The sequence below is a fragment of the Asparagus officinalis genome, unplaced genomic scaffold (assembly GCF_001876935.1).
Source record: "Asparagus officinalis unplaced genomic scaffold, Aspof.V1 AsparagusV1_Un332, whole genome shotgun sequence".
Taxonomy (NCBI): Eukaryota; Viridiplantae; Streptophyta; class Magnoliopsida; order Asparagales; family Asparagaceae; genus Asparagus; species Asparagus officinalis.
In genome coordinates this window covers 102,680-124,208 of record NW_017972597.1, presented here as the reverse complement: position 1 = coordinate 124,208, position 21,529 = coordinate 102,680, and the positions used below count along the sequence as shown (strand labels likewise).

The 21,529-nt window shown below is 35.9% G+C and overlaps 1 long non-coding RNA gene across 4 annotated transcripts in view; it reads left to right on the top strand.

Annotated features, from left to right (window-relative positions):
* Nucleotides 1–21,529, top strand: part of LOC109827641 — a 30,955-nt gene extending 9,426 nt beyond the window's left edge. The window contains exons 2-3 of one of the 4 annotated variants that reach the window (XR_002243478.1): nucleotides 19,474–19,750; nucleotides 21,443–21,529. This is a non-coding gene — a long non-coding RNA (uncharacterized LOC109827641). Of the gene's footprint in view, nucleotides 1–19,473; nucleotides 20,048–21,157; nucleotides 21,404–21,442 lie in introns of those variants that run through there. The other 3 variants (XR_002243480.1, XR_002243481.1, XR_002243479.1) reach the window with 3 other exon arrangements.

The window sequence follows — 21,529 nt, the reverse complement described above, 5'->3', positions numbered from 1 at the left end:
ATATAATGGAGAAATCTTGATATCTCGCCCAAAAATTCCAAACACGGTATATTATTTTATAACAAGCTATATAAAAAGATATATTGGTCCACATATCGGCTAATATATCGGCCATATTAGGGATTTATCACTCAAAATAGCCAAAAAACGGTAAAGGATATTTAAAGACCATATCGGTTGCGGCAAGCCCTGTAAAAGGATATATCGGGGGATATATCGGGCCATGTCGGGGATATTTAAAACAATGCATGCGAGTTCATCAATGAATTAGTCATTATCGAAATCAGACTCACATCCCTCACTAGGGCTATCGCCTAGTGATCGTGTGTATGATGAAGCTCCAATTGTACTTGAAGTGGAATCCGTCAAAACACGTCGGATCTCCTCCAAGTTTCCTTGATGTTCTTTTATAAATTTTCACAAATTGTAAGCACTATCAAAAGAAGCAAGCTTGTTAGAAATAGATGAGTCAAATGCATTTAGCAAAAATTTTAACAATAACTTGTTCATAATAAACATCTTTTTATCATTTAAGCTCCACTTGGATTTCTTCAAAGTGGGTACAATATAAGCACAATTAATAATTTTTATAATTCTATATTTTTAGATTTAATAAATAATTTAAAATTAAATCTAAAACACCAATACACCATTAAGCATATGGAAAATCATTGAATTTAGGAGCAATATCAATAGGATAGCCTAAACTAGGTGCACCGTGCATATCCATGATATAAATATAAGCAAAATAAAATCACAAAACTAGATTAGCAATAAATCAAAGTGAGGATCTTTGACTCTAGGCGATTAAGTCACAAATCAAAGAGCACCAATTTCTGATACCAAATAAAATTACCCTAGAGGGGGGTTGAATAGGGTAATTGCTAATCTAATCCGATATTGATGCCAAATTAAAACTATTAACTAATATCCTAACTATATATAATTAGATATGAATGCAAGGATGTAGAATTAAACTAAGGGCATTATAAACATGAGACAAGACGATATGAAAATATACAAGAGAATAAATACGTCCATGTAAATATCGGGGATATGTGGTAAATATCGGAATGCCATAATGAATGTTTGCATACATAGTATATTGCATTAAAATGTAATCTCAACATATGTAATAAAATTTAAGCATACAAAATATGAATAATATATGTTTAGGATCACTAATCAACCTTCTAAAACAAACAAAAATGCAAAGCAACGTTGCAACATTCGATCTGCATTTTTTAGGGCAAAATATTATTTGATATAATGGAGAAATCTTGATATCTCGCCCAAAAATTCCAAACACGGTATATTATTTTGCAACAAGCTATATAAAAAGATATATTGGTCCACATATCGGCTAATATATCGGCCATATTAGGGATTTATCACTCAAAATAGCCAAAAAACGGTAAAGGATATTTAAAGACCATATCGGTTGCGGCAAGCCCTGTAAAAGGATATATCGGGGGATATATCGGGCCATGTCGGGGATATTTAAAACAATGCATGCGAGTTCATCAATGAATTAGTCATTATCGAAATCAGACTCACATCCCTCACTAGGGCTATCGCCTAGTGATCGTGTGTATGATGAAGCTCCAATTGTACTTGAAGTGGAATCCGTCAAAACACGTCGGATCTCCTCCAAGTTTCCTTGATGTTCTTTTATAAATTTTCACAAATTGTAAGCACTATCAAAAGAAGCAAGCTTGTTAGAAATAGATGAGTCAAATGCATTTAGCAAAAATTTTAACAATAACTTGTTCATAATAAACATCTTTTTATCATTTAAGCTCCACTTGGATTTCTTCAAAGTGGGTACAATATAAGCACAATTAATAATTTTTATAATTCTATATTTTTAGATTTAATAAATAATTTAAAATTAAATCTAAAACACCAATACACCATTAAGCATATGGAAAATCATTGAATTTAGGAGCAATATCAATAGGATAGCCTAAACTAGGTGCACCGTGCATATCCATGATATAAATATAAGCAAAATAAAATCACAAAACTAGATTAGCAATAAATCAAAGTGAGGATCTTTGACTCTAGGCGATTAAGTCACAAATCAAAGAGCACCAATTTCTGATACCAAATAAAATTACCCTAGAGGGGGGTTGAATAGGGTAATTGCTAATCTAATCCGATATTGATGCCAAATTAAAACTATTAACTAATATCCTAACTATATATAATTAGATATGAATGCAAGGATGTAGAATTAAACTAAGGGCATTATAAACATGAGACAAGACGATATGAAAATATACAAGAGAATAAATACGTCCATGTCAAACACAAACACAAGAGTATGTTCACGGAGTTCAGTCACCCTCGACCTACGTCTCCGCTCCTCACCCTCGAGGAGATACTCCACTATATCACAAAAAGCTAAACAATTCGGTTTTCAAACTTCGCCGAAAACTTTTACAAATCACACGATTATCAATACCACAAGACACTCCTCTTAAGTGTTGGCTGACCCGGGTCACCTTCCTTAATTGCTTGGAATTACTACCTCTCCCTAGACTTTTACAACCAAGTCACTCTTGGAATTGATCCCGTTCTTCTCCCAACAACTCCTCTAAGTGTCCTTTTGTATGACAACGTGTTCTCTCAATAATAAAGCACAAATAAATTTGTTTGTTCTCTAATACAAAGATGAAAACTAAGTGTAAGCTCACTCTCAATGAATCACTCACCGCAATCCAAATAAACAATATGTGAAAATACTTAAACTCAAATTGGTTGTGTGAAATCACTGAGTAAAATGAAATCAAACTCGAATTAATCTAGCAAATATAAATATAATAATTGAAATATAAACAAGCTAGATAATTGAGTTTAGAAAAAACTTCTCTAAGAACAAAGATGATTTTCGATTTGAGGTTGAGATGCCTCAAAGATGAAATTTCGATTCTCTCTTTGTGAAACCCTTTTCACAAAACAAACACAAAAACTTGGAATTAAACTAGTGTAAACACTCTTTAAAACCTTGTGAAAAACTATATTTGAAAACCAAAGCAAGAGGGGTATTTATACCCTCAAAAACCAAACAGCCAAAACTAGCCGTTACTGTAGAAAATCTCCGATCGGTCGACTGATAACGATGTCAGTTGACTGATGAGCTAGCCGTTACAACAACGGTAACAAAATAGCTGCGATCGGTCGACTGATAGTAACAATCAGTCCACTGATGAACACAGATCGGTCGATTGATTAGTATCGGTCCACTGAGCAGAAATTAAGCTAAAAATGTAGAACAGTTTATCAGTCGACTGATATAAGCCATCGGTCGACTTAAAACACTGTTCAGTCGATTGATGAAGATCGGTCGACTGAACAGAAACTTTTTAGCAATTGCAGAGCAATTCATCGGTCGACTGATGAACAATATCGGTCGACCGAAAAAAGTGCACAACCGAGTTTTGAACAGTAAAATTAATTTTCAATGTGAGTTTAAAAATAGCAAATAAATTCTAAAAATTATGAAACTTGGGGAAATGTTTATATGCACAAATGTAAACATGTTAGAGAAGAAAATTTTCAAATTGCATTTCTCAGTTGTGAAAACTCATATATTTTGCAAACTGTTCAAGAATACGAAATTGTCAAAACTTGATTTTGATGAAATATTTTCAAACATGTTTTGAAACACTTTTTAATAGACTTGAGAAAAGATATAAAATAGTGTAATCAAGTCTTTAATCCGTAAATACATTATTTTCTAAATAAAGATGATAAATATGAAACATATGAAACAAGTATATATGTATATTGATATAACTATTTGTTTCATATGTATATGATTAAACTTGAAAGCTATAAAACGAAAACGTGTATGTGTGTAATATTTGAGCTTTTAAGCATAACACATAAAGTACAAACCTAAACCAATAAACAATATACCAAGCTAGAAACCTTCGAGAAGCTCGATCTTGGTAACAGATGAAGCGATAACAAATCTCAACTTGAATTGCGACGGTTTCATTCCTATTTCCTTCCAACCTCGTTTGAATATCCTTGTTAAGCTTGATTCCAACCAACCTCCAACGAGGATCTTTGTGTAGAATTTGTAACTAGTAAAACAAACACTCGACAAACGATGTTAGGAATTGTTTGTTAATCATTAAAATTAGATTAGATAGTAAGCTCATAAACATGAGACCTAATATTTTTTCCTGTATGAAAGAAAAATATCTTCCTTAGTGCAAGCGACCTCAATACCAAGAAAGTAATGAAGTGGACCAAGATCCATTGTATAAAAACATGTGATAGTTGTTGCTTGATGTCTGCAATACCCTATGGGTCACTGCTAATATCATCTACATATACTAATAGAATCACAACACCCCTGCTCTCCCTTTTTGGTGAAAATAGAATGATCTGCCTTGCTTCTAGAGAAGCCATAAGAACAGAAAACTTTTCCAAGCTTCTCAAACTAGGCTCGAGGTGATTGCTTAAGCTCATAAAGTGACTTTTTGAGCGAACACAACAAATTCTCACATTGTTGCTCAAAACCAGGTGGTTACTGCATATATACTACCATGCTCAAATCCTCATTAAGAAATGCATTCTTGACATCCAGTTGATAAAGTGGTCATGATCGACTAGATGCAATATAGATGAGTACCTGAACTGAGGTGAACTTGGCAACATGTGAAAAGGCCTCGGTATAATCTATTCCATATTGCTGAGAGTAGACCTTGGCTGCTAGGTGAGCTTTGAGACTCTTAACAGTACCATATGGATTGTACTTCATGGTGAATCACAACGACAACCAACTATTTTACCACCAGGCAGGAGCCTAACCAACTGCCAGGTATGATTTTGTTGAAGAGCTTGCATCTCATCTTCCATAGCTGCTTTCCAACTAGGATGCTTGAGAGCATCTTGAACATGTTGAGGTATAGAAATGGAATCCAAAGAAGAGGTAAACGCACGAAAGGATCTGCTCAATTTATGAAAGAAAACAAACTTCGTAATAGGATGACGAGTGCAATGTGTTTTGCTTTACGAATAGCAATAAGAATATCAGCTGCGTCAGGGTTACAAATGAAGGAAGGTGATGTGCTAAAGGGATAGTAGAAACATTCGATGTTACCCTTTCGGTTTCGTACATAAACCTGTATTGGTTTCTCTGATGGAAAATCAAATCTCTCAACAATTGGCCTTGGTAAATTTGAAGAAGTCTGATCCTAAGGAATTTTTGACTCAAAGAAAGGTTATTTTCAAAAATGACACATCAGCTGAAGTAAACATTGTCTTACTATCGGGAGAATAGCAAAAGTACACTAATGATAATCATGATTCGTGAATAATCGAGAAACACACACTTAATGGCCCTGGGATCTAATATATCATTGCTAGGTCCTAGAGCCTAAACAAAGTATGTACAACGAAAGACACGTGGTGGCATAGGAAAGGCCTATCGACTCATAAAGACAAGGCTAAAGGGTGAGGAATGGTCACGAACATGACTCGGCATACGATTGATCAAAAAACAAGCAGTGACTACAACAAAACTCCAATAAAAATTTGAAACTTTCATTTCAAACATAAAGATCTGACAATGTTAAGCAAGTGGTTCTTGCGCTCTGCTACTCCATTTTTGTTGTGGAGTGTAGGCACACGAGAAGTCCAGTGAATAACCACATGTGTGGAGAAAAGTACTGAAACTCACTACTCATATTTTTTAGCATTGGCAGAACGAAATTTATTACTAGTAGTACCAAATTGAGTATTTGTTTTATTAAAAAATATAATGAATACTTTAAACAATTTAGAACGATCTTTTATAGAAAAAGCCATATCATTCGGGAAAAATCTTTAATAAATGTAGCAAAGTAGCTATAAATATTAAGAGAAGGGAATCTTACTGGCCCCTTGACACCATAGTAAATTAAACCAAGTAAAGTTTCACTATGTTTATCGATACGTTCAGGGAAGGAAGTTCTACAATGTTTACCTAACTCACATGACTCATACAAGAAATTAAAAGTAGAGTCACATTTAGGTACTAAGTGCCGAAGAGTAGTTGAGCAAGAATGTCCCATAAGGTGATGCCACAATAAAGGATCTGTATGAGAACTAAGGGCAGAAACTGAATCTAGACTATCCAAAAGATATAAGCCTTGTTGCTCACGACCGACTCCAATTACTTTCCTTGCTGTAATATCCTAAAAAACACAGTGAGAAGGGAAGAATGTCATTGAACAATTTAAGTCTTTACAAATTTTGAGAATAGATAAAAGACTATTAGGAAAAGTAAGACTTGTAATATAGATTTGAGAGAAAGATCAGGTGTAAGTAATATTTTCTACCCCTTCAATAGGGACAGGTGAACCATCAACAACACGCACATGAAAGCTATCAAGTGGAGAAAATGATGAAAGGGTTAAAGGAGAGTCGGAGACATGTTCAGAAGCACTTGAATCTATAATCTACTGATGAGATGAAATATGACAAGCATTACCTAATTGAACTGAGTTACCATAAGGTTTAGATAGCATCTGTTGAAAGTTCTCTATCAATAGTTACCGTTGGAATCAATTTAAGTTAACTAGTGATACAAATATGTTTTCAAGTCACGGAGTATTTATATGAAAATACCAAGCAGGTTTTGATGCCCAAAGGGAAGCCATCTAACTGATATGCCTTGAAAGCTTGGGTGCATAGGAGCCTCTTACAGGCCTGCCTGCACCTTTTTGTTTTTGCAATACTGATTCAAAGATATATAAGGCATGAGAAAGACAAGGCACTAACGGGCAAAAGCAGACCCTTTTGTCTAGCAGCCTGAGGTTTACGGTCTAATATATTGACATTAGGATAAAGTCAGAATCGAACTGTATCATTTTTTCCATATTTTGTATGGAAACAAAAGATAGAATAAAGATGGAAGTTGTCTTTTCATGTTCTTCTATTGTTACAGCAGTTAGCATCGTTAAAGAAGACAACTTTTTTCGAAGATGTCTCAATGGAAAATGATGATGAATATTCGGAAAGTTTTATACATCGGAAAGATGTGCTTTTCAATAGGCTCCTAGTAGCAAACATGTTAAATCAGAAGCGCGAGAACAATAGCAGATAAAAGATGGAACCATAAAGCAGTGATACTGAAACAAATAACTTTGCTATAATCGTCAACTCTATATCCTATATTACTTAGAATGAGAATCCTTGAAAACGCATTCTCTGGAAATCCTAAGGCTTAATATCCTATATTACTTAGAATGAGAATCCTTGAAAATACATTCTCTGGAAATCCTGAGGCTTATATACAAGTCTCTCCAAGTATATTTTTCATGCTTTCACTAGATGTATATGATTACTTACATATTGAAGTATTTTATCCCAACTATTGAGAGTGAACGTGATTCAACAGTATGGCCGGATTCTACAATACGATTCATTTGTTGCTTGAGCTAGTGCTCTTTATATGGATCATCATCACCATGCAACAAGGTTATAAATATCAGATATTGGGGAAATATCGGATAACCAAAATTCATATCGGATTATAGATATTTGGGAAATTTCGGGGATATGTGGTAAATATTGGAATGCAATAAAGGATGTTTGCGTATATATTATAATGCACTAAAATGTAATCTCAACATCCTTAATGAAATCTAAGCATACAAAATGTAAATAATATATGTGATACGAAACGGGACAAGGGGTCTATCAGAATCAGCGATTTACTTTAAATAACACATCGTTTCACCAAATTCTATGATCTTTGGCAAGAAATTAAATTCAAAACAACTAATGTGACAGATGGATTTAACGAAATTTGCATCAATAGTTATGATTAATTCCAATATCGATCAATTTAGCTGCAATATTCATTATCATGCTCAAGTTCTACAATCAGTATCAAATTTAAACAGTCACATGCTCAATTACTCTCAACTCACAAATATAATCTAAGCAGTGAATATATGATAAAAGTTTAGAGATAGAATACTCACGCAATTAACTAATAAAACGAAATTAACAGAAAAATAATTTACTAGGCTATCAAGTGGTACGGTCGACGGATGAACTGGCGACAACAATGTCGAACTGGCGACGACAACGACGACGAACTCGATGACGACGACAGGAGGCAGACGGCTCTGTCGGTGTTGGCGGGGCTGTGGGTGTCGGCCGCCTGAGGGTGGCGAATCAGGGGAAAGAGCAATGATCTCGGCAGCGGTCGGAGGTGGATGAGGGAAGGCAGCGACTGCTGGTTGTTGACGGTGAGCAGGGAGGGCAGGGCACGATACTGATGTGACGAGTTGCCTGAGGATAGGGGAATCAGGGGATGGAGCAGAGGGGTGGCGCTAGAGGTCGGAGAAGGAAAGAGCAGGGGGAAGTAGATGGGGTCGGCTGTTGTGGGAAAAGAGAAAATCAGGGAGGCAACGACGGCGGTTGCTTGGGGAAGCGGAGGCTATTAGGGTTGGGGCATTGCTGGCGGGAAAAGAGGGGAGCAGGAGAGGGGATGAAATCGCTTGGGCGCGGCTGCTTTGGGAGGGGAGGAGCTGGGCGTTGGCGGCTAAGTAGCGGCTGAAGAAGAGAATACAGGGGGGTTTGTCGGCTGTTTGTGGCAGAGGAAAAAAGTCAGCCTAGGGTTTCACACCCAAGGCTTCACACCAAAATATTTAGCTAAGATCATAATATTTCATTCAATTCTTCATTTCAATAATTCATCTCTCATTTCTAATTACAGTAAGGTTTATAAAGAAAAGAACTACGTGCACACAACGTGCAATAAAATGGAAACGAACAAAAAAAAATCCGCAAATCACTCAAACAAATTCCCTAAAATCACTCAAATGCCAAAACTAAACAAAATTTTAAATTTTAAATTTCAAAAATTAAAATGAAAAAATCAACTAAGTTAAAATGGAAGATTGTCAATTCTTGTCATCATCATTCTCCTCGGGTGGGAGAAAACTCGACGTCGAGTTTAGCTGTAGAAACTTGTTATCTTCAATATACTATGTCTGCATCTTAATTTGTCGTCATTTACTTTCCTGCATTTCAAATCATTAGCTAGATTGTATTATAAATTCACCATCTAAAATATTATCAAAATTCACTGCAGCATGGATGAATATATAAAAGTGGGATAAAGTGAAAGAACTCTCAGAAACAATAGGCTAGGGTCAGGCTTATATCAGTGGATTGCCAATAAATATTTTGAACTGTTTAATCAATCAATATTGAGAATAGAATTATGACCAAATCAATAATATAAATGTTGCCATTAATTATTTCAGGAGTTGAAAAAGTTCATAATTATCATGTCAAATCTTAAACAGCTATAAAGAACAAGGTTTTAAATATCGGTTATCGGGGATTTATCGGACGGCTAAAATCCTTATCGGATAGCGAAAATCGGGAATATATCGGGGATAAGTAGTATTTATCAGAGTGATATACCGGATGTTGTATATATATAATATTATAACTAAAAAATATAATCTAACCATGCTTAATGAAATATAAACATACCAAAATATAAATCATCATGTTATAATCTAACCATGCTTAATGAAATATAAACATACCAAAATATAAATCATCATGTTTAGAATCACTAACTAATTGTAGAAAGTGCTTAATGAAATATAAACATACCAAAATATAAATCATCATGTTTAGAATCACTAACTAATTGTAGAAAGTGGGTCGGGTCGGATTTAAAAACTCAACAATCCAACTCAAAATGCCTGACCGATAATCCCGATAAAAAAACCTTACTTATCGGCCGATAAGTATCGATAACGCCGATAACTCGCCGATAAACTCTCCAAAACGATAACCGATTATAAAACCAACTTATCTTAGCGGAGAGCTCTTAAATCCGATAACTCGGCCGATAATATCGATTATCGGGCGATATTTAAAACAATGATAAAGAACTGTATTGGACAAGTTCAAACCATCTAAAATATCAGTATTAACAGTTTTAAATTATATCCTGACTTCATATCATTCATTTCAGTTAACAATGTATTTATTCAAGTTAGATCACTGATTCCCCAATGCAAATCAAAAGAAATGATGCAAATCAACTCAACTACTATATATGAAATGCAGACTTGAACAATGCGATCAATGGCAGATGTAAACTTAACGAAGTGTCTAAAATGCATGACGTCCTTTATCAAATAGAATAATTAGGCGTTCCTTTGTTAATATAAATGACAAATTTCCTATTCTAGCAGCGATAGTGAGGGACATGCAAACAAATGCATGAAAGAGGAGTGTTTTTGTGCGCTTAATATGGGAGAGAAATGAAATGAAAACACTCATGCTCAAACTTGTGTCCCTAATCACTATATATTCTCAAAATGGATCAGTGTATGTGTGAGTGACTGTCGGGACAATGCATGGGGGTTTGATATCTAATATGGTAGTTATTTCATTATGCTCAGTTTGAGATTCAACTTCCATATAGATTTTTGTTTTAGGGACCAAGTCAGGAACGTGTTGGGTGTCATGTTTGTCCGAGAGGACTTTGTAGGAAACATCAACAACGTTTTCAATCACTGGAGTGAGTTCAGGAGTAATTGATGTTTCAATCTTAGGAACAATTTTAGAGATAACATCAGTGAATTCCGTGATCAAAGTTGTAGTTTGGAAAATAATTGGAGTATTGTCATTGCATAAAAATTAAATCAACTCCACAATTGCAGAGGTAGTTTCAGAAGAAACGAAAATGCATAGTTTTTCCATTTTACTATCTCAAAATTTCTTGCTAGAGTTAGATTTTATCAAATCTACGGTCTGGTTAACGGTTTCCTCAATAATAGATTTTTATTCTGTTATAGGCGCCTTATTAATTTTAACTCTGAACGGGGTTGTACAGATGGTAGCGATGTGTCCATATCCTTGACAATAATAACACTGAGTTATTGGGTTAAGTTTAGAGCAATCTCTCTCTAACTCCTTGTCCTTGGGATCGACTCTAGACTGAGAAGAACTAGGGTTAAATCGATTCGGAGGCTGACTAGAGGTAGTGGCACTGGAAGATTAGGAGGAATGAGTTCGAAAATCCTAACTAATAAGATTGGTGGAATTTGGCTTCATCTAGATCTTGAACTAAGGCATAAACTCTCTCAAGGGTGTCTACTCCTCTAGCAAAGAGTTCGGTTTGGAGGTCACTTCTCAATCCGGCTTTAAACTTTAACAAGACTTTCATTGGTGCCTCTTGCTCAATGGTGCTGCATCGAGTAAACAATTTATCAAATTAAGCAACGTACTCTTTTGCAGATTTGGTTCCCTGAGTAAGACGATGTCACTTGTTGAGTAATCTATGAGAGAACGATGACGGAAGGTATTTTCTTTTAAGCTCGTCGATCATTTCTCGCCAAGTTAAAATAGGTAATTCGCCTTTAATATGCTTTAAAATTTCGAGGTCAAACCAATATTGGCAGGCGGGTCTGGTGAGTTTCATTGCGGCAAACTTGACTTTCTGCGGCTCCATTAGGGCGTAAGGGCGTAACAATTGAAGTATCGATCAATGCCCTTTAGCCAGTCTAAGAAAGCTTCTAGGTCGAACTTACCATCAAAGGTTGGCGGATTAGGCACAAGTTGAGGTGGGGTTCGATGAACGATGCGCCTATGACCTTGACCTTGCGGAGGCGGAGTTGTAACTTGCAACACACGCTTTTTCTAGCTTAGCGCGCATCTCGTTGGTTGCATTTTAGAAGGCCTCGCGAGTAGCTCTACACTCCTGGAATACGACATCTAGTTGTTTTCTTAGTTCACCAAATTTCTCAAGAAATTTAGATTCTATACTGTCTGACATGCTACGCTCACTAGTTGATTCACTTGACTCTCCTAATTAATAAGGTAGACCTGTGCGAGTGGGCATGCACTATCAACTAGATGAGATGAATGGTATGCACAAACAGCTAAATGAGATAAAATTAAATTTTTTATCACAGATAAAGACTCAATTAAACTAACTTAGAAATAAAATAAAATTCCTAATTTAGAACCATGCTCTGATACCAAAATGATCCGAAACAAGACAGGAGGTCTATCAAAATCAACGATTTAATTCAAGTAACACATCGTTTTACCAAATTCCATGACCTTTGACAGGAAATTAAATTCAAAACAACTAATGTGACAAATGGATTTAACGAAATTTGCATCAATAGTTATGACTAATTCCAATCTCGATTAATTTAGCTGCAATATTCATTATCATGCTCAAGTTCTACAATCAATATCAAATTTGAAGAGGGGGTTGGGGTGTCGGCTGCCTGAGGGTGGCAGATCAGAGGAAAGGGCAAGAATCTCGTCGGCGATCGGAGGTGGATGAGGGAAGGCGACGATTGCTATTTGTTGACGGGGAGCAGGGAGGGTAGGGTGCGGCACTGATGTGTCGGGTTGCCTGAGGATGAGGGAATCAGGGGATGGAGCAGAGAGGTGGCGCTAGAGGTCGGAAGAGGAAAGAGCAAGAGGAAGTAGATGGGGTCGGCGGCTGTGGGAAAAGAGAAAATCAGGGAGGAGACGGCGGTGGCTTGGTGAAGCGGAGGCTATTAGTTTTGGGGCAGTGCTGGTAGGAAAAGAGGGGAGTAGGAGAGGGGATGAAATCGTTTGGGCGCGGCTGCTTTGGGAGGGGAGGAGCTTGGCGTTGGCGGCTAAGTAGGAGGAGGAGAGGTAAAGTTGGTGGCTGAAGAAGAGAATACATGGGGGGTTTGTCGTCTGTTTGTGGCAGAGGAAAAAAGTCAGCCTAGGGTTTCACACCCAAGCTTAACACCAAATATTCAGCTAACACCATAATATTTCATTCAATTCTTTATTTTAATAATTCATCTCTCATTTCTGATATAGCAAGGTTTATAAAAAAAAGAACTACGTGCACACAACGTGCAATAAAATGGAAACGAACAAAAAAAATCCTCAAATCACTCAAACAAATTCCCTAAAATCACTCAAATGCCAAAACTAAACCAAAATTCAAATTTCAAATTTCAAAAATTAAAATAAAAAAGTCAAATAAGCTAAAAAGGAAGATTGTCAATTCTTTTCCTCATCAATATGTCTATGATAACTAATCAACCATGTAAAACAAAAAAATAATACAAATCAATATTGAACATTTCGTTTTACTTTTTTAGGCTAAAATGTTATTTGATATTATGGGAAAATCATGATGTCCAAATATTACCAAATGCGGTATATTATTTTGCGACAAGCTATATAAAAGGATAATCGGCTAATATATCAATATATTAGGGATATATGACCTAAAATAACCAAAAAGCGGTAAATGATATTTAGAGACCATGTCGGTCGCGACAAACCCTACAAAAGGATATATCGAGCGATATATTGGTCTATGTTGTGGATATTTAAAACAATGTCATGCAGTTAACTCAGATGCACTTGTTAAAATATTGTACTAGTTGACTTTAGCTAGATTGAGTTGTTGACCAGTCCTATTACTTACAAGATTTAATGCACTATATTGATGATCTTCCTCTTCATGTGAATACTATTGACTATTAAATTAAAAATAAATCATTTGCTCATCAGTGATCATCCTGTTATTGCATGCACCAAGCAAGTCGGAGGAGTGTATGAATTAGCACAATGGAATGGGCTTTATCATTGTATGGACCCTGAAATGTGGAGCAAAGTAATGCTTGCCGTTTTTAGAATTCGTCATGTCACCAAGCAAGTGTATGAATTAGCACAATGGAATGGGCTTTATCATTTGCTCATCAGTGATCATCCCTTGCTATTGCATGCACCAAGCAACTCCAAGCAGTGTATGAATTAGCACAATAAAATGGGCTTTATCATTGCATGAACCCTGAAATGTGGAACATAGTAATGCTTGCCGTTATTAGAATTCGTCGTGTCACATTGGAAACCATCCTATATAAATATCACTTTGTTGGCCCTTGCTATTGCATGCACTAAGCAAGTCCAAGCAGGCTATAAGCTAGCACAATGAGCTTTATTGTTGTATGAACATTGAAATGTGGAACAAAGTAACGCTTGTTATTTAGGTTTTTTTTCTCACATCGCGGATAACCCTCGTATAAATATCATGTTGTCTATTCTTGTCGTCATTTTCTAGTGTAAACCAATGTGACCAATCAGGCCTGTAAATGAGGTAATTTCCTCCACTGCCTTTATTATTAAGCGAGCTTTAGTAGGAGTAAAAAATAACTTAGTACGTCTTTACATGCATGTTTGGCTTCTACGGCATAAGATCAAACGCTATAACTTAGTAGTATGTCTTCTGTTGTTGCGAGGAGTTACTTTCAACACCTCTAGTAATAGTTGCTAGTAGCTAATACGCAAATATACATAAGGAATTTTCCTTGTCTCCTGGCATCAACACAAGTGTTGCAATCTAAAGAAAGTAACATTAATGATAAATCATGGGAAACCAAATGCCAAAATTGTTATAAAAATGTTACATTTGGTGCAACATTGCAGGCAAAACATTGCATTGTACAAACATAACCAAAGTGTTGTATCCAACATGTCATGATTTTTTGCAGAAGTGTTTGTGTGACATTGAGTTATATTCTTCTTACAACATATCATTGTTGAAATTTAAACTTGAGCTATCTAGATATTAAGTATGAAATTAATGTCTGGGCATAAACAGTGAATTTCGAGAAGATTTTGACCCGGTTGGGCTGGCCTCTGTTTTGAGATGATTTTAATTTTTTTCTCTTAAAAAGCCAACTAGCTCGCTTAAGCGGGCCGCCAAGCCTAGGTGACTCCTAGGCATCAACTAGGCAGATCCAACACCTAGCTTTGCGACTCAGGTCAAATTTAGGCTTACGCCTAGGCGGGCATCTAGCTGTTTTCCTAAGTCTTGTTTTACAATACTGGATCCTTTGTTTATGTGCATATTCCTAAGCAAGTTAGATCCAAACTTGATAGATGTGAGAATCTCCTTTTCAACGGTTATGATGAAAATTCAAATGGCTACAAACTTGATATAAGTGAGAAGCTCTTTTTCATTGATCGCGATAAAAATTCCAAAGGCTACATGCTTTCAATGTAATAAGTAGCAAGATTTGGAATCTTGTAATTAGTGGAGATGTTGAGTTTGATGAAGAAGCATCCAGAGCTTGGAGTTTTCATGAGAAGGAATCTTATGATTTCCTCCCTTATATTAAAGAAGGGGCTCTAGTTGATCATGTGCTTGTAACTCCTCGTACTAATCTGCCTCCATCTTCTCATACATCATGACTTTCTTCGAGTTAAAGTGGATGCTCGATAAGATACCAAAAGTCTTGTTGATCTTTGTGATAAAACTAAGAGGTTAGATGATACTTCCCAATTTTGTTTTTTTGTGGTCATTGAGTCATTAAGCTTTGATGAAGCTGTGAACGAGAAGAAATGGGTATAAGCCACGAACAAAGAATATATGCCATCTGGATAAATATCACTTGGAGTAACAATAGGAGTTGGCAACACTTCCAAGGGAAGAAGGCGGTTGCAGTTGATGGATATTCTAAACAAAGGTGAAAGTGGAGAGGTATCAGGTGAGGCTTGTTGTTAAAGGACTACAAGCGAATGCTATGTGAATTATGATGAGATGTTTTCTCTAGTTGCCTGATTGATGACTGTGAGGTTGTTACTCTCACTTGCAGCTCATTGCCAACCCGAAGATCCATCAGATGGATGTGAATCTGCCTTCCTCGATGCATGGGTTAGAATAAACACCAAGGATCCGAAGCAGCACTTTCAACACTTTCTTGGGCACTAGTGCTAGTTCCTGTATATCAAACAAACAACCCTGTGTCACACTTTCAACAGGTGAAACCAAGTATGTCACATCAACTTCTTGTGCTTGTCATTCTATATAGCTAAGGAGGTCATTGAAAGATCACTTGCTAACAAACTCTCACATACTTCTTGGGTTGGGCACTCACACTGAATTCTCACAAACAAGAGGCACAAGAGAAAGGGAGAGGAAGTCACTAAATTGATTTTTCTTTTATTAAAATGACTTGACAAAGCTTTCTATAACATAAGTACTTATACAACTCAAAAGATGATGCTACACTCAAGAAATTAAAATTAAATGGCTCTTTAACTTAGTTACATAGCTTCTACTGATGACAACTAAGTTCATGAATACAGTACAACAGGTTTTGGTAGACTGAATAGTCTCCATAAAGTGACAATAACATTCTCTGGAGAGTACCAAATTCTTAACCGTTTGATTCTTTGGGAACTAGACCGATAGAGTTTCCCATGAGTCCTAATTTATTCAATTTGGTGCAGGATAATCTGGTCAAAACCCCCTCAGAGTCCACTGTTCATGCACGTACATTAATTTAGTCTTAATATTAATATCCAGCTAGGTCAAGTTTAAGTTTCAACACTTCCCTATAAACTTGACATTCTCACAACCTTGAGCAGCGCACATCTTCTGGTAGACTTTATGCTTCAAAGGCTTCGTCAAAATTTCTGCAACTTGGTCAAGAGACTTGACATTAGGGGTGGTAAACCATATCTGTATCCGAGGAATTATCTATAACCGTATCCTCGTTAGGATACTAATATGGTTACTCAAATCTGTAACCGATAGGATATGGTTATGGATATGATTTTGGAAATATCCGGATCCGTATCTGAAATATCCAAATATATGATGATCATGGAGCTACAATTGTTTCAATCTTTAAACTAATAAATTTGATACTAATTCTAATGATCAAGAATTCCAATCCTACCTTTTTAAATATAACAAACATATTAATGAACTCTCTTGTACCACATGAACTATATTTTTTTTCATATTTATTTTGTTTTCTCATATTCATTTTGTATCCGCATGTATATTTGCATATACATCCGCATGTATATCCGTATTTGTAACTGATTTTAGCGTGAAATGGTTTGTTTCTTAGAGCTTTAGGAATTAATGTTGTTTCCCAAGAAAAATACAGATCCAGAAGTGCGTTTTTTATCATCTACTTCTCCAGAAAAATCACTATTGCAATTATCCATAAGCTTGAATTGTGGTGATGATAAGTACGGAAGAGTTCTCTTTGCTTTCTTATGTGAGAGTTGGATGGATTTTTCATAAAACAACTGATTAGGCTAACTGAAAATATGATATCCGGTCTTGTGCAAGTCAAATACCTTAGACTTTCCACAAGACTTAAAAAAAGTTGTATCTACTCTTTCTTGACTTGGATCATAAATGTATAGCGTCATACAACATTCCATGGGGATATTAACTGGATGGCCTCTAGCATGTTGAACTTCTTCCAGTTCCTTTGTATAGCCTTGTGAAATGCATATGCACCCTGTGAAAAAGCAAAAGAGTAGATTTATTGTTGGTTTGCATTTATGTTGATGATCTTGTCTTCACAGGCAATGATTCAAGTTAATCACCTTAGATCCTCATCACACCATGCAGCCATCTTTATGCTAGTGAACGATTCAGATTGTCTAACACAACATTCTTTTCCCTGCTTAAATTTCTATAGAGCTTTGCATATTTTGGTACTTTTAACATCTGTTGGGACAGGAGAAGATCCATATATTGAACCAGATATCAAGATAGACAAGAACAGTTGATGACTGGAAGTGTATTTGCACCATTGGCAGAATTCCCTTGCTCATTGCAGGATCTAGCCTTTTGACTAGTCTTTTTCTTCATTTTTTTCTCTTTGTATGATAATTAATTTTAGGTGCTCTTTCTAGCCAGAATGATGATAAACTCCTGCCATTGAAACACATTTTTCTTATTTGTTTGGCTGTCATAGTTTTGAATTCAATGTCACCAAACTTTTCGTAACCGGATTTTCAATGTCAGTATCCCCCAGTCTTGAATTTCTTAAACCCCTTCTTACATCAGCCACTGTCACAAAATCACTGCACCTGATAGCATGATTTTTAGGTGTTTTTTGGTTGACTCTTGATTTTGATTCATTCTTCACAGTTATGACCTAAACGGACCTGGTGAGGTAGGTGTTCCTGTCTTCAATGGATCTTCATATATTTTGAAATAAATTTATGATCCAAGAAGGTTTGACTATTAGCAGATTTCATCACCTGTTAGAATTTACTCTACATGTATTTCTTTCATAAATGTTTTCATTCACTTTTCTTATATGTTATTCTTGATTACATTTGTTAGATGATATTATATGGTTAACTATTTAGGTATTGGGGTCATTGGGCTAATTTCCATATCCGCTTATGTAACTCTCATAATCTCTACTTAACAGAGATTAGGGTTAGATGAATAATATTTGTGGCTTTTCTATTTCTCTACATGGTATCAGAGCCGACATCTCGATCCTAAAGAACTTCTCTTTCAAGATCTTGGGGTTGCCGAGGGGGTTTTACGGCAAGCACGGCCTCCATGCTTCCCCTCGGCAGCTTCGAAAATCTCTGCTTTAACAACCTCAGTAAAAAACCCTACCCTTCAGAAACCCTTAAAAATACTGCTATTGTTCACGGTGCTATCGGTGATAAGCAGTAATCGTGTTTCTGTTCATTATGAACAGTAACAACTGTTGCATCTTACGCTAATTGCCTTCGACAATTGCAGATCCGATCCGAATCAGATCTACATCATTGGGGTTATATTGCACTACATTAAATATGTGCAACATCGCATCAAATCCGTCTCCAACAGAGCCATTCAAGAACTTTTAAGCCTGTGCCTTCTATAGATCAATCCAAGATCTGCTTAGTCCGTGCCTTCTACATATTGAGCGCCACTTCAATCACTCAAGCACAAATCTTGAATATTTCCTCACCGACCTACTGGCTATCGGCCTAGGATTTCTACTAATTTACTCGCCTAGGTTTTTACTAGATGCCGACCTAGGGTTTCTAATGGCTTGCTGGCCTAGGTTTTTTATTGGCTAACCGCCTAGTGTTTCTATTGGCTTACCTGTCTAGGGTTTTTTCTCGCCTCAAATGTTCCTATATTAAGGGTCTTCTATTTCTGGTTGGCTGATTATCTATTTATCACAAACATGAGGATTTGGTTATGATCTTTGTCTGACACTATTTTGACTCTTGTCTTATGCTCTAGTTATATCTTGTTATGATTGTACTTTTTGGGTTGCTACTTCATGAGATCTATTTTCTGCTCGATGGCTACTTCAACTAAAACAAACAAATATATGATGTTTATTAACTACTACGGACAAAGTTAACTTGATGAAAGTGCTTTTTAAGTAGTTGTTTTGTTCTCATATGTAACAAGCTGGTGATATATAATATATATGCCCCAACTTGAAGGGGAGTGTTAGATGATATTATATGGTTAACTATTTAGGTATTTGGGCTAATTGGGCCAATACCCATATCCGCTTATGTTATCCGCATTATCTTTATTTAACAGAGATTAGGATTAGATGAATAATAACTTTACCTTCTCTCCTTGTCTATAATATTTATACATGGAATTATCTAGTTGAAATCTTCCTTTTTGTGGCCTTTCAGCGAATTGAACCCGAAAGTGTGTGAAATGACGGAACAACGTATGCCAGACGCCCGAGGGAATTATAGAAGCGAGTTTGCGACATCATATCGGAGGTGGTTACAAAGATGAGAGTTCCTGCTATTGTCCTGAATGTGACTTCCATGGGGGCAGTCAGGAGTGATGCCCATGTAGGAAATTGGAGCTATCTTGTGGCCAGTTTTGATTGCTGCCATTGGTGCCTCCCTGGAGTTCCTGATACTTGGAATGAGCTTTTATTATCTTCCTTTATGACTGACGGTGAGGATTCATTCTGAAAATCCTTTATTAGTTGACGTTGTATATCAATTCCTTTATCTTTGCATGGGGTTAGTTGTAGACACACCCATTGTACTATGAGGGCGTAACTCCTTATACCCCCTGAGTTCTAGACAGCATTATTTCTCCCTTGGGGTCGGGATGTCATGTGGGAGTCATGTGATAGCAAAATACCTTGCTCTCAATTTAACTGGAAAAAAGACTGAACTGCCCGCTAATTTTGGGCAAAAATTATCCCTACTACCGTAGGTGATAATATAACAGTTTTGTTTTTTTTTAGTGCAAATGGATACATGCTCTGCAATTACCACTTTGCATGTGGCTGGACAATGATGTTGAACACAGAAAATTACTCTCTGTGTCTTACTCGACTATAAGCTAAATACTTGGTTCAAGCAATTTTTAGTTGTTACACAATTTGATATGTGAGGCCTCAACGGAGATTTAGTAATGAGGGACCTTCACATATTCATCGTACGAGGGGTGTATATGTTAACCGTTTTTGCATGTGCCTAGACAACAATGCTGCATGCAAAAAATAGCATCAGTGTCTTAACTATAAGTCATCAATGGTTTTTTGGAGGGTTTTCAAAAAAAAATTCCCCTTCTCATTCTTATGATTGTTGTCTTTATTGGTTTTTGTAAATCCTAGAAGTAAATAGTTTATTTAATTTATTATATAATTGTTTATTTGATTATATCAATATATTGTATTTTTTTAAACATGTTGGCCGTTAATATGTCTGAAACATAAGAAACTTGACTCATTTTTTAGGGGAAAAAAGTGTTTCAAGTGGAGAAAGTGGTATCTGTGAGGGGACTAATTTGCCTTCAATTTTAGGATTGAGCTTTTACTTAATTTATCTTTGTAGTCAATACAACCTCTATGGAAGTGTTTCTTATAGTATATTTGTTTTATAATCGCTTGAATCCTGGCTACGCCATTGATCTGATATGCATCCAAATATCGTTACTTGATACTCTATACTTGATGGAGATGTGTAGGTACTTATTTTAACTTATCCAAAAACCTATTACCATGTATCAACGATGTAGAAGAAAGCTAAAAATTATAATGCATGAATGATGGTTAAAATCATTGGTCATGAATTATGGTTTCACAATTTAATTTGATTTGCAATAAGATTAAGCTTATCTCTTTCCTAATTTAAAATTATCTTCGAGTAACCATATATCTTTCTATAATATATCTTGAAGATATATTGTAATATCTGTGGTATCATGTTTATTTGACCATTATGTTCTTGCTGATTCATATTATTACACAGATAAGACATTAATTCACATGCAAGTACTTATTTATTATCATTATGTCCATAATGTCTCGATTTTATACTCTAATCTTGTTACATACCTGTACTAATGCAGCATAGGTTGGGCTCAAGGTCACTGGCTTTCTGAAGGACTAAATATTTGCGACCCTTGTTCTTGCCTTAGTGTTTTATATATGAAACATTAAATCACATGCTTATCCACATTTATCTCCGTTTTCACAACATACTTGTGCCATACTATATTTGTTTTCCATACCTGTACTTGTGCAATTTAAGTTGTGCTCAACTGCCATTGTCACTGGAATTCTGAAGGACAAAAAACATTGTAAACTTTGTTTAATGCTTGTAGACTGACCATGAATCCATTTCACTATTGCAGGATTTAACTCGGGAAAATTCCCTCTTTGAGTTGATTTGTCCACTCTTCTTGGTTTGGAGCCAAAAACACTTCTCAATCAAATTGTCC